Below are 13,628 nucleotides of genomic sequence, written 5' to 3'. Positions count from 1 at the left end.
CGGAATCCAAACTGTGCCTCATCTATACACACTTTCTGCAGTAGTTCGGGCTGCAACAGCCGCTCAAACAACTTGCCCACTACGGTGCCCAGAGAAATAGGCCTATAGTTGTTAGACGAGCCCAAGTCTCCTGTTTTGCACTTGACGATTGGAACAACAACTGTTTTCATGAGAGGATCAGGTAGGTATGCATGCTTCACACATAAATTGTAAAGCACACATAGCTTAGACCACAGGACCTCACCCGCATATAGAATGTGCTCTATACTAAGATCATCATGGCCTGGAGACTTGCCCCGCTTCATTCCTCGAATTGCCTTGGCTACATCGTCGACTGTGAACTGTACTACAGGTTACGCTACGGTTTAAGCTACCGTTAAATTTTAACAGGCTTAGCAGCAAGTTCATGATATAATTACCGTTACAATCTTTGAATCAGTAGCTATAGCATGGTATCCAGAGGTAATGGGTCCTACCAATTACTTATAGTTCACTTCACTCACACTTCAAATATAAAATACGTATGCATTTGAAAATTCGAAAAATCTTTTCAGCGCCCATAGAAGAAAGGCCATCAAATAATTTTCAAGTCTTTAAAACCAAAATCTACTTACACCATTCTTAGTAATATGTGATAAATTATATGGAAGAAAAATAGCACGAAAATGAGCTAACAATAAGAAAACAAAGAGATTTTTTTAAGTAATAGCCCTCACTTCTGAGATTAATTACACAATTAAATTTGAAAACAAAATTTATGAACGATGCGTGACTCTAATCCGCGACCTTTCACGTCCCGTGCGAGTCCCGCATCGTTCACAAATTTGGTTTCCAAATTAAAGCAAATCAAATCAATCAAAATCACTTAATCTATTAGGACATGGAAATCACAATTATGAATATAAAAAAAATCTTATTGAATGAAATGTAAACGGTTGAGGTAATTAGAAGAAGTAGCAAGAACTCATTGCTACTCTTTTAAATCAAGAATTTTTTTTATCTATGTTTTCTTACACATATAAATTTCAAATTTAATTGTGTAAGAAAACATTAGATTATACAAATAAATTTCAAATTTTATTGTGTAAGAAAACATAGATAAAGATGTAAAGCAATTGTAAACAGAAAGTGTGTTCGCCATTGAATTAGTGGCAAATGAAACGTTGTTATTGAATTCCATCAGCGACGGATAATGCGTGTGTATTCATCAGGTGAAGAGCCGCGCGCCACATTAGGGGCGTTTGTGGCCTCAAAGCCAGAAGACTGATTACGTCTATCCGCAATTTCTCTCCGGTCCTATTCGCGCGAGCTAAAACTAGCGAGTTTTCCACCATCAAGCGGTTGCTGTTACATTTGTCCTTATAATGGAAATGTGCTACTAATTAATTTGAAGCGAAACTCATTTATATCGAAATGTGTGTCTATTACGGGATGATTGCCGAACTTGTACGGCGACATTACTGGCATATCTGTAGTGACAGTCGAAATATTTAATGTGACCTGAAATTCGTGTAGCAAACTTACATATTTGAATGTAATTATCACTTTGTGAGTTTGGAATACATATCTGTTGCTGTATTCGAATTAAAAAATGATTGAATTAGGCGTAATTTTCCGGAAAGCCTGATGAATAATTATTATTCAAATGTGAGTGTTATTTCCGCCAAGATTCGTTTTTAATCAATTCGACACGTGTTTCACTTCTACTCGAGGCATCCTTAGGAGATGTTGACTCGCCCAATTCTAGCGCTAGACTCTTGTCTTATGTCTCCTGAGGATGCCTCGTGTATAGGCGAAACTAGTATCGAATTGATTGAAGACCAATTTTAATAGAAATTGCACTCAAGAAGGCTCACAACATTAACGTAACAACATTAAGCAAAATAACCTCTAATTAACTTTAATTTAAGTAGATTCTAGTGTAGTGCCTGAATTTGGCGAGTTAACATCTCCTGAGGATGCCTCGTGTAGAGGCGAACAATTTACATTCAAGAAGGCTCACAATAAGTGGATTATTCGAACTATCCGAAGATTTACGTAGTAATTGATACATTAACCTGAATAATATTAGAGTCTATTGAGAAGCCTAAACCTTCTCAATATTTCCTTTATAGAGTGTAACTATTAGCAAAATTTGTACGTCCTAAGGTCTTAAAGATAGTATTATAATTCGTGCTCAAAAATGTAGCTTTATTCAATAATTCAATTTACTTCAGGATATCATCAATAATATTATAGTCTCCTTTCGAATAAATTAGAATTATTGTTTTTGATATCTCCTGCTGTGTGGGTAGCTTTTAACCATCTATGTAAACTAAGGTACATGTACATATTTTTCTATCTTTTTTCCTATTTATCTTCTTTTGATGGCAGTAACTGCCACACAGTACTTTTAAATTAAGATAATCATTATAATATTATACATATATTGTTTTTTTTTTTCTTTTTTTATGTTATTAGTTCTTAATTTTTTTTTACCTCTGTAAGTCTTTTTTACTTGTATTATTCTGTGTGGTTTGTTTTTGTTATTAATAAAGTTTTCATTCATTCCTTTACTTACTTTATAAGTTTTATGAAGATCATGACAAAATGAAGTAAGTATATCAGCAAAATTTAAAAAACTAGCACATAACTTCTAGGCTATAGGAAATATTTTTACTTTTTGATTTACATAACAACAGATGTTTTAAGCGCAATAAAATGCAGAGTGGTGTGGTCGAGAAGAATCGAAACATATTTAGCGATTGTGGAAAATTATACGTGGTCCAGTTACAAGCCCTCACCCCATTAAGTAAAGGCGAGCTCATTCTCGGCAAGACTAATCAAATAACAGTCTCCCCACGAATCCCCCCCGTCCTCCCCCACGCGACTAGTGGTCATCTCTCTTATCGATTGTGGTGGAATTCGTGCACAGAATGCGATATTTCCCAACGTCGTGCTGCGTCCAAGATACTATCAAACGGAAATTGAGGAAATATAGAAACCTTAACAATCGATAACTGCTTTGTACACTTTATTTATTGTTACCTTTTGTAACTACCTTATTTAAGTAGTTATTAAGAAAAATGTTATTATTTCACATAATCATTATTGTCCATTGCAGAAGCCTTTGAAACTGATAATAAGTGAAAAAAATATAATGTTAGGATGAAAATTATTGGAAAAGGATGAGAATATAACAAAAATGAAGGAAAAAAATTACGGGCGATCTAAGGTCGGGAAGTGGAAAAGGGGGGTGTTTTAGGGTAAAAAACGGTTTATCTCGATTTCCGGCAGAACTACAAGTCCTATGGCAAAAAGTTAAATGGCAAAGTTGTAGGTAATTAAATTTTGTTCCTACACTTTTTTCACATAACCACAAAGTTTATGTGAAAAATTCAAAAAACCATGTTTTTGATTTTTATTTTTATCGAATACAAAGCCCACAAACTTTTTGAAAAGAGGTGATATATTGACGGGTGAGTTTTCGATTGTAAATAAGGGTTCTTTTCCGATATTTGAGTCAAAAAATAAATATTTCAATTCAAATAAATTAGAGTCTATTTCGGACATAAAAAGGTAACTTTTTAAAATATTTCGTGATTTATTTTTGTAAAAGAAAATAAAAAATCAATAAACTTGATTATTTGAATTTTTCTTGACTTGCAGGTTTGCCGGAAATCGAGGTAAACCATTTTTTACCCGAAAACACCCCCCCCCCCCCCTTTCCTCGGATCGCTCGTAATTTATTTTTTCTTTAATTTTTGCTATATTCTCTTCCTTTTCCATGGGGTTCAACCTACTATTATTTTTTTTGGTTTCAAAAATTATCGACCCTGGTCTATTAGCGCCGTCAAGTATTTTAATGCATGAATAAGTGGCTAAGTATTAATACTTTATTAGTTTTTAAAATCCACGTTAACAATAAGCTCTGCAAATAAATATATTTTATATATTATATGTAAGACATTAATTGGCATATTGGGCTCAATTGTTGGTTGGAAAAAATAATGCCATAAAAAACATAACTTGTAAGAAAAATCCGCAGCTCAGTTCTTCTATCGTAACTTAACAACATCTAATAGTGACCATATCAATATTGAAAATATTTTGTTTTAAATAAATAAATTAACTTGGTCATAACTTGCATGAGATATTTTTTGGAGAAAACTAGTCACTTTGTAACTAAAGCTAAAAAAGCTAAAAAATATTTTTAATTTTATTTTATATTTGCCAGTTTGTCTGTGTATCTGTAAGACAAGCTCCATAATATATAATAAGGGTTCGTTTTATTCCCTTAAGTTCTCAAAGAAGAGTCAATTAAGTACTTAATTGATAAGTTAAGTATCTTTGCCTAACAAGTTAGCTGTAGGTGATGAAGATTTAAATAGCTGTTATAAAAATAGTAGATAGTCAATTGTTGAAGATTAGTTGGACGGTTTACGTCGACCAACGTGAACTAATCTACATTGCCAGTAACCGCTTCCATTGAGCCGCACAACAGGGGCCATTCCAAATATGTTCTACTCTATTCCTAGAAAATGGATTGCACTATGTCAAAACTGAATCGATCAATGTGTATCAAACATGTTCCAATTTAGCATGTGTATAACTTCTATTATATAGACTACTACTACTACTACTAGCTGACCCGACAGACGTTGTGCTGTCAATAGAAAAAAAAATGATGCAAGTATTAGGGAATAATGTAGTCTAAAGCCATCGGAAATGTATACTGAAAGTTAATGAGTGAAAAATGAAACAATAACTTATGATTTTATAATATGTAGTAATAAAATGATAAGAATGATTTGAGTTTTCTTTTGTGTTAATTCTGCCAATATTTGTATTTAAACAATTCGACACGTGGCACGAGACTCACTGATTTTGGCGAGACAACACGTCCTGAGGATGCCTCGTGTAGAGGCGAAACACGTGTCAAACAAACTCAAATCATTTATATAATTATGAATTTCCGCAAAGTAACGCCTACTTCAATAAATTTTCTAAAACGATAAGGATTAATATCGTATTTGTGTACAGCTTTTACATTACCGCTTTATAATTGCCAATTTTTAAAGTATTACAATGTATATAGTATTTAATCCTTAAGATATAGACATATGCCATCGCGGAATATTCTGTATAAGATTATAAGATACACTATTCCACCATTACTTTGTTATATCTTAAAGGCCTTAGACAGCGTCTTAATTGAAAGCCCCCAACAAATATCTACAAATAATCAAAAATCTTAACAAATTATATACTAAAAGACCGAGAACTAAACTTAGAACCACGGTATCCATTGGTGAAATCAGCATGAAAATCCGTGCAGTAGTTTATAAGTTTATTGCGCAGAGACAGACAGACAGACAGACCCGTTGGAGGACTTTGTTTTATAATATGTAGTGATAAGCAGTTAGGTGTGGGCGCTGATGTTACAGAGTGCCATTTGACATATTTCCAATTTTCATTATAGAAATTTCATAGCTGACAAATGCTAAAAATTGTTAGACTAAATTCTCAAGGCCAATTTTATGTTTCCAAGTTTCACAGAAGTTCAAAAGAACATGCTTAATAGATAATTTAAGTATAATTTGAAACAAGCAAATACATATATAAATACTTAATATTAAAACACAATGCATGACAAAATATAATTTAATTATTCATTTCATTTCAAGTTTTAATATTTTACACATGAATATTAAAGTCTTTTTAGAAAAAACTTTTATTGCAAAAAGGAACAAGAAAATAAATATTTTTTTTATTTTCACATTGTACTCTGTGAATACAAAAATGCATCCTGTTTATCCAGGGAATCGAAGAAAACTCAGTCAAATCTGTCAATTTGTTTAACGGACAGTGATTGAGTTTCCTACAAAAAACTCCTAAATTAAAGAGTGACGATGATGACATATTGAAACACAAATAAAATTTGAAAACAAAATTTTATGAACGATGCGGGACTCGAACCCACGACTTCTCGCGTTCCCTGCGAGTACTCTTCGAACTGAGGCAACCGTTTTTAAATTTTATTTGTGTTTTAATCCGAGAAGTGAGGCTTATCACTTTAAAACATAACAAATTGTTTAGATTTTGCAAGAGCGACATCTCAAATCTATTTCCAAATATGCAAATACTGGGGTTGAGCAGGTTATCAACTGTAAAGTAGATTCTGTAGATGAAACCACAGCCTGAGAGTCGAACGAAGCATACAAGATTTTTCGACAATACGTCACTCGAACGGTTTCGGGACGGGTTTGAGTCCCGCATCGTCCACAAAATTTTGTTTTCAAATTTTATTTGTGTATAAATCCTAGAAGTGAGGGTCATTACTTTAAAAACATAACAAATTGATTATATTGAATAAAATCAGTAGTGTGATTTATGGTAATTCGAACCACATTAATATATCTCTGAGAAGATATTAAATAAAAAAAGCAATTAATTTTGTCTTTCGCTTTCATTCAAAGTGTAAAGCAAGCACTGTGAGGTTGACTGTACCTCTGCTCGTACTTCACAATGAGCACGTTCGTCGCTTCACTGGACTGTGAAAATGATTTTGATTTGACCCTTTGGGGTGCTTTTACCACAAAATTACATTTCCATCTGTGATGCTTCACAATATTCCGTACATTTTGTTTGTGAATAGAATTTACGTGCATTTGGTTTGGCATTATATTGTACGGGATGTTAAAATAAGAGAGTTAAAAATGTATTCTTGCCGCTTGCTGAATGTAAGCTGCTAGAAACTGTCATAACCATAATATTAACACCAGGAATAGACAAACTTATAATGCCTACTACTCGGCTTAGTCGAGTTAGTAAGTTTTTTGTGGGGCGATGTACCTATATGATTTTACAACAAGATCCCAGAAATTGTTCAAAACAAAACGTATTACGATATTCAAAAAATTGTATAAAAGCTTTTGTGTGGTTACTATAACTTAAATGACTTTCTTAATGATACCACAGATTAGTAGTGGAGCGACCGCCCTCTGGCTGTTAAATAATAAGTTTAATTGAACGATATTACTTTGTAAACATATTTTTTTTTGAAATAAAAGACCGCTGAGTTTATTACGCCCGTTCTTCTCAGGTCTGAGGCATTCCTTTTGGAATGGGTGGCAGTTTTTTGACTTTCAATAAGTTATGTCACATCCTATTTTGAATAAAAATATTTGAATCTGGATTTGAACTTATTTATGTAAGCCATGGACAAATATGGGCCTTTTTTTATGGTAGGTCCTTTATATTTTTCTAGTCTTGGATCGACGAACAAGTCTTTTTTGAGGTTATTTACTTATAAGATTTTACGAACTGAAGCCTAATAGTTCACGCTTTATGTTTTTTGAATTTGTGAACCCTTCCGGGATACAACTGACGGAACAAGCAGATGATGAAGAAAATGTTAGCTCACGTGATTGAGTTAATTTTTCATAATGTAAAAATATTGATAATATATTATATATGAAGTATAAATTTTTCTTACTACATAATAATAATGTTAATGTTGACTATTTGATCCTTTTTGCTTTATAAATAGGCAATAGTATAAAATAAAATTAAACCTACATAAACATATTTTTTATTTCACCTTAAAAAATTAAGTTTATGCATCATAGGGAAAACATATTCGTATATTATATATCTCTGTCAAAGACAGTTTCATTAAAATTGGTCCACATTTTACGGCGATTAGCAGGAACAGATAGACAGATAAAAATATCCCGGTAACATAATAAATTATGCATTTAGCAAAAAGTTATTATTTTGATATGAGTATAGATACACTTATTATACGTATAGATATGTTGACACTCGTTTACAGATGATCATTATACCGAGGGGCGCGGGTTCTTATTCAAATGTGTCTGAGATAATTTTATTCTCAGAGTATATCTCCTTACTGCTGATATATTCAATAGCATATTCCCATATGCGCGTAATTCTGTGGAATGGCAAAAAAGGTCTGTTTGAGGGGTGAAATATGTAAATTTATTGTCTTGGGCGGCTCCAGTCGGCGCGGCGCTTCGCCCCCGTCATACCCGACACGTAGAATAAAGGAAATGTTAATGCGTACCAATTTATGTGCTTTCTATGATTTTGCCGAATCAACCCGCTTTCCCCTTTATAGCTTAGCAATCTCCACATTTGAAGTGTTTTAATATTGAATCGCTTACGAGTTTCTTCGTTTATCCTAAATATATATCCGATTTATATTCTTCTTATAACTTTAATTTGATCAGTTAGTAACAACGAAATGCTTAAATTTCTACTAAATTTTGACTTACAATCCAGCTCTTAATAACTTCAAAACAACAAACGTCTGTAGCAATTGTAAGCATTGGTGTGTGTGGCAGAAGAACGAGCTTATGGTTTCTGTGTATTTTAATTGAAAAAGTGATGGTATTCACATATTGAAAAACATAATTGTTTTATAGTTTCTAGCTGGGTAATTCTAAACTATTTCGATTCTTGTATATTTATTATTGAAGAAATATAATAAACAATTTGTTAAAGTGAATAAATAAATTAAAGTGAATAAACAATTTGTTACATTGTTTAAAGTAATAACCCTCACTTCTGGAACTTAAAATCAAAATTTTATGAACGATGCGGGACTCGAACTCAGCTCAGTTGGGAGAGCACTCGTCGTGGGTTCAGAAGAAGTGAAGCATTTCCCAATAAGCTAATATTGGGGTTGAACAGATTATCATCTGTAAAGTAGAACCTGTAAATGAAGCCACAACCTGAGAGTTGAACAAAGCATACAAGATTTTATGACGATACGTCACTCGAACAGTTAGCTCAGTTGGGAGAGCACTCGAGAGGTGCGTTGGTGATTTAAGAGTCTATCTATAGAAACCTAGAGGACACAGCAGCCCACCGCAATACTGGATGAATGACATCCAACGACGAGGTGGTGGAGACTGGATGAGACAGGCACTACATCGCCAGCAGTGGAAAAAATGCACATCTAATTTTAGATCACAAATAAGCCTCAATCATCAATTAAATAACAAAAAAAAAAACAATTGTTATTTTTAAGATATTCCATCTCTAAACACATTTATATCGTGGTTGGATCCTTTTTAGGTAGTTTTGTAAAACGATATGAAGAAGGTCATAGGTACAATATGATTATGTCTAGCGTTATATTTTTTTTTATGAAAATAAGGGACGAGTCGAGCAGGACGTTCAGCTGATGATATTGATACGATGCCATTACAATGCAGTGCCGCTCAGAATACTTGAAAACCCCGAAAATTCTGAATGGCACTACAATTGCGCTTGTCAACTTGAGACATAAGATGGTAAGTTTCATTCGCCCAGTAATTTCACTAGCTACGGCGCCCTTCAGACTGAAACATAGTAATGTTTATACATTACTGTTTCACGGCTTAAATAGGCGCCGTTGTGGTACCCATAATTTAGCCGGCTTCCTGTGCAAAGCTGAGCCTCCCACTGGGAGGCTCGTTGCTGAAATTGACATTGCTCGTCTTCAAACTTATTTCCTTTAAAAAACAGTGTGTTCCTTAGATTACTCGACAGGAGTGAATAATTTATTACGGCCAGTTTGGTATTACAATACATAACTATTTATTGTTCTATACCCATAAAGGTATAAAATTTAGGTTTTAAAAATATGTATAATTGAACCTGAAAATCTTTTTTCTACAAGTCGCGCTCTTATAGACCAATCGAGCCAACTATACCCAAACGAGCGTTGTAATATAGCCGAGCGTTACACATTAATCATGTTAACAAACAAACTTAAACTTGTTATGCCTACTACTCGGTTACGTCGAGTTACTAAGACTTTTATTGGGCGATGTATATGCTTCTACAATATGATCCCAGAAAATGTACAAAACAAATGTGTTACGAAATTTAAAAGAATTGTTAAAAAACGTTTGCGTGGGAAAGGTTACTATAGCATAAACGATTTTCTTAATGACACCACAGACTGGGAATGGAGCGAACACCCTAAGGCTCTTAAATTATAAATGTTTATTGTACGATATCACATTGTAATCCATATTATTATATATAAAAAAAGTCCTGAGTTTCTTGCGCCCATTCTTCTCAGCTCTGAGGCAGTCTATTTTTAATAGGTGGTAGTTTTTGACGTTCAATAAGTGATTTGAATCCTATTTTGAATAAAAATATGTGAATTTGAAAAAAATATCTCATTCAATATCCAAAATAAAGTGCACAGTGTGCCCAAAGAATTTCACACTTTAATAAAGTCATAGTATTAACAATATGTTATATTTTTAAAGTGATTACCCTCACTTCTAGGATTAATATACAAATAAAATTTGAAAAACAAAATTTTTATGAACGATGCGGGATTCGAACCCACGACCTCCGGCGTTCCGTGCCGGTGCTCTAACCAACTGAGCTAACCGTTCGAGTACCGCCTCGTTATAAAATTCTGTTTGCTTTGTTCAACTCTCAGGTTGTGGCTTCATCTACAGGATCTACTTTACAGTTGATAACCTGCTCAACCCCAATATTTGCATATTAGGAAATTGACTTGAGATGTCGCTTGTAAATCTAAACAATATGTTATATTTTTAAAGTGATAACCCTCACTTCTAGGATTAATATACAAATAAAATTGTATTTAATATTATAAATTTTGTTTTCAAATTTTATTTGTAGTAGTATTAGTTGGACTGTCTCTTCCAACAAATATAAATTAATTAGAAGTCTCAGATGACAAAATGTATCTGTAATAAACCCATTGAATACAGTCTGTTAACAAGACCGTCATAGATCCAATCACTGCCCCTCGCGATTCGCTGTGACTAATTCACAAAGGCCAAATGTGACATAATACCAGCATAATTCAATGTTTTGCTCACCATATTGTTATTTATTTATGAGTTATGCTTCGTTGGCCATCTTCCCACCCGTTCTAACTCATTGTTGTCGCGTCCCATCCCTTTCAACAAGGGTGTTGTCTCATCGCTGCATGAACGGATGTTTTAAATAGTACCAGTTAACTTACACCGCGCTCACAATTTGATTTAGAACTTTTAGGGTTAAAAATTAAAAATTATCTCATAAATTAAACGTAATTATTGGCCAAAAGTGAGCATTGTGCTGTTATTTATGTCTTTGTAATAATAATGTACAACTGGAGATCAGATATGGCAACTATCGGTAGCATATAATTTTAAATATACCTTTGTATTTATCGAACTTATCAAGGTCAAATAAAGTTTGTTCAAATAGCCTTAGCTTAAGGTCGTTATAATAAATACTAGCTGACCCAGCAAACATTGTTTTGTCACATAAATTATTTTTAGAGAAGTTAGACCGTTTCTTGGATATTGCAACATTACTATATTTTTCTAAAACAAAAGATTTGTTCTAAAATAAACGTTGCCTAAGTTACTCATAATTACATCAGCTACCTGCCAGTAAATCGTACGGGAGAAACTGATGCAGCGGGGGAGTCACGACCCTCAGTAATGAGGAAAACGACGTGAGGAGGAGGTGGAGGAGGATTGGAAAGATACAAACACTTAATTACACAAATAAAACTGAAAACAATATATTATCAACGATGCGGCAGAGGTACGAGATCTTACGCTGTTTTATGGTTCTCACTAACTCGATGTTTTTCTGCATTTGGTCAACTAATACAAGAACATCTGTTAATCCTATATTTTTTTTACAATTAATCCATTACTTTCAAAATATGTATCTGTATCGTTGCAACTGAACATACGATACGTGTGTGACGATAAGTATGTCGGGAACCGCGACAAATAATAATGAAAAACAAACAAACAAAAAGACTGTTCTTTATCGGAGGGAGAGTGCGATAAAAGCGCTGCGGGGTTTCAAATTAAAACACGAATTAATAAAATATATTGTTCACATTGTTATTGTATTTTATTATTGGAAATTGTTAAAGTGGCTTTGAAAAATTATGCGGTTCTTATTTATAAAACTTACAAGGGAACCTCTCAATACCAGTGGGAGGCTCCTTTGCACAGGATACCGGCTAGATTATGGGTACCACAACGGCGCCTATTTCTGCCGTGAAGCAGTTATGTGTAAACATTGCTGTTTCGGTATGAAGGGCGCCATAGCTAGTGACTTTACTGGGCAAAGAGATGTAACATCTTATCTCTCAAGGTGACGAGCGCAATTGTAATGCTGCTCAGAATTTTTGGGTTTCTCAAGAATCCTGAGCGGCACTGCATTGTAATGGACAGGGCGTATCAATCACCATCAGCTGAACGTCCTGCTCGTCTGGTCCCTTACTGTCATAAAAAATACTTGTTCGGGGATAAGTATCAGACTAATTCAATACTAAATTCTATCAAAATCTGGTCGTAAATTAGTAACAGAGTGACATAGTTACTTTCACAACTGTAATATAATGTATAATAATCTAAATAATCAAATAAAAATTTAAGTTACAACTGCATCAGTGTTTTCGTATTAAAATTAATGACCTTGATAGAAAATTTCTGTGTAACATTTTCTTTTATTTATTAATTAAATTTCTCTCTTTTTTGCCTCTTTACTATGCTCTGATTGTAAAGGTACAGAACTATAATTAGAGGTGGGTAAACATTTCTAAGGCAATACGATTTAAATAATGATTTATTTATATTATAGAGAAAACGGGTAAAAGATTCACCTCATGAAAGTCAGCCGCCCATGGACATCTGATGTACCCTGTTTGACATTAAAGTTAGTATCGAGTCAGTAATTGCTGTGTGAGGTGGAACGCAGAAGAATCAGCGTCATTCATTGGGCTACAAGTATGAAACAAATATCGCTGTGTTCGTGCAGCATAAATAAATAATTAACGAAGTTTGTACATAAGCGCGGTGGCCTCATTTATTATTCTTTATAAGGAAACAAAGGCGAGGGTTAGTCGTAATAAGGCCCGCCACCTCGCCGGCTTATCTTTATTGCCTCCAACCCACGTAGAATAATAAATCGTTTTCATCAAAAACAAATACTCGACAGTTTTTGCCGGAGTCGAGCGAGCGGGCCGGGGGGTGGCAATTTTCCACCCCCATAATACAATATTTCCCGACATTTTCCACGGGAATACAGTTTCGAATCGCTCGCTCGTAACCGGCAGGTTCCTTTAATGTGTATTTTTCGTCCAATCAGAGAGCGGCGAGAGTCTGGATATTACCTCAACTGTCACACATAAAGTGGAAAATATGGTCCGTAGATGTGGTGGGTGTAGCGGGGTAAGGGCAGCACGGGGGGGGAGTCGCTTCTGCTTGGAAGTCGGCCCGCGTACGCGACGCTTCGGCGCGCCGGAAGAAACGTTTCGAACAGGTTTATAGGTTTTCTTTCAGCTGCGCTCAGGTACGGGCCGTATCATAACAGGGAATAGCGGAGCGTGATGTGAACCCGTGATAAAATAAATGTCGAGATAGGCTTATGTATTGTACTGTTTATCTTAATAATGGTTGACGGGGAAAGAAACGTTTAAACTTTGTTTCTTTCAGCGACTTTGTATAATCTTGAACAAAGGTTTTATTAAAGTTTATTCCATTAAAGCTTCTTGCTGGATTTATACACGGACAATGTATTAGATAATGAAGAAAATCTTTAATAGTGTGCGACTTACTTTGCACGACCGTATAAAG

The sequence above is a fragment of the Leptidea sinapis genome, chromosome 17 (genome assembly GCF_905404315.1).
Source record: "Leptidea sinapis chromosome 17, ilLepSina1.1, whole genome shotgun sequence".
NCBI lineage: Eukaryota > Metazoa > Arthropoda > Insecta > Lepidoptera > Pieridae > Leptidea > Leptidea sinapis.
Note: the sequence above shows the minus strand (reverse complement) of the source record.